The sequence below is a fragment of the Pundamilia nyererei genome, unplaced genomic scaffold, assembly GCF_000239375.1.
Source record: "Pundamilia nyererei isolate P.nyererei 1_Seehausen unplaced genomic scaffold, PunNye1.0 scaffold03319, whole genome shotgun sequence".
Lineage (NCBI taxonomy): Eukaryota > Metazoa > Chordata > Actinopteri > Cichliformes > Cichlidae > Pundamilia > Pundamilia nyererei.
The window spans coordinates 2,330-3,899 of record NW_005190720.1 but is presented as its reverse complement, the minus strand read 5'-3'; the positions used below and the strand labels follow the sequence as shown (position 1 = coordinate 3,899).

Genomic DNA, 1,570 nt, shown 5'->3' with positions numbered 1-1,570 from the left:
GCAACTGAAAATAGTTGTGGATGATTACTATACCTTTCTAATGTGACGTTGTTGTCCCTGGCTCTCTTTCTCTCTCTCTCCTTCCCACTCTGTTCCTGTGCTACTGAAAGTGTAACTACTGCCCCTCCCCCCTCTTCTCAGCGCAAAGCACAAGGCCCGCGTGCGGAGTGAAGCGGAAAAAAAGGGTGAGAGAGAGGGTGAGAGAGAAAAAAAAATCCACGAGCCGGCTCGCGTCGTTCACGTAAAAGAACCGGCTCTAAGAGCCGTTTTGTTCGCGACCGACACATCACTACTATCAGGGGAGAGGCAGCATGCTCCTGACAGACGCACATGCATACAGCACTCTCAAGGCACTCGCACACACATACAACAGAAGTGGAGATCAAATGGTCACCGGTCATCTGTTTTATACGTAAGCTGTGGAGTGTAGCCGGGCGTGCCGGAGTGGCTTAAAGAAATATCCACACGCCACGACCAAGGGGGGTCTTTCCCCGTACGTATGGAATAGGTAACGGTGTGGAGAGATAGTGTCGATATGCTAGAGAACCGATTTGACAGAATGGTGGGTCAAATAATGTTTTTTGTGCTGCTTTTGGGAATGACAGGTTAGTAATTGTACTTATGTTCCTTTAATCCATTTTATGGTGTGTTTATTTTTGCCTAAGTGATGACTCAAATTTTTTGGATCAGAAATAACATCTTACAATCTTAGAAAACTTGTCATAATTTTATTTATCCGTGTTTTGTTTCATGTACAGGTGTAGTGACTGCTCAGGCTGTCAGTAAGTATCTTTTCAAAACTCTAAAGATTTGACTTTTATTGCTTTATCATCAGTTTATATCAGCCTCACATTTCATAGAGGAGTAAAGACTGAAAGCCTATGAGAAATATGTTTCATATTTATGTTTGCAGAATATTAACCATATAGGCCTTTTCTATCTTTTTGTCATGTTCTACCTAATTGCTTCTTAGGACCTCTTTACCCAACATCTGGAACTGAATGCTCTCCGGAAGATGATGGAAGTTCTCCACAGATTACCCTGCTAAGACCTTTTGTCTATTTTGGGAGGACATATAACAGCATTTATGTATGTAAAATTAACATTAACAATTCATTTACTACATTTGTACCATTAAAATATTTTGCTGTCTAATTAAACGTACTACCACTAATTACAATATAAAACGTTGTTACAAGATAAATATATATTCTTAGTGCTTATATTCTGTTTATTTTGTTTTATAGAGGCCAGAGTAGGAGAACGCCAGTTTGAGTACAATGTCAGAGTACTTACAGGAAACCGCATGCTTTTGCAGAGAACAGGAAGCGTGGCAGACAGAAAGTGAAACTAAGCAGAGTTTTGATCGGAACTGTGTGTGTGACGTATAGCAGAACTACAGGGTGGGCCATTTATATGGATACACCGTAATAACATGGGGATGGTTGGTGATATTAAAGTCCTGTTTGTGGCACATTAGTATATGTGAGGGGGCAAACTCCTCAAGATGAGTGGTGACCATGGTGACCAATTAGAAGTCGGCAATCTTGGATACAACTTTTGTTTTTTC

The 1,570-nt window shown here is 40.8% G+C and overlaps 1 long non-coding RNA gene across 1 annotated transcript; it reads left to right on the top strand.

Annotated features, from left to right (window-relative positions):
* The first annotated feature begins 312 nt into the window (after positions 1-312).
* On the top strand, positions 313-1,086 carry LOC102201427 (uncharacterized). The gene is made up of 3 exons (XR_312604.2): positions 313-605; positions 759-782; positions 974-1,086. It is a non-coding gene; the product is annotated as an uncharacterized LOC102201427 (long non-coding RNA).
* Positions 1,087-1,570: the final 484 nt, after the last annotated feature.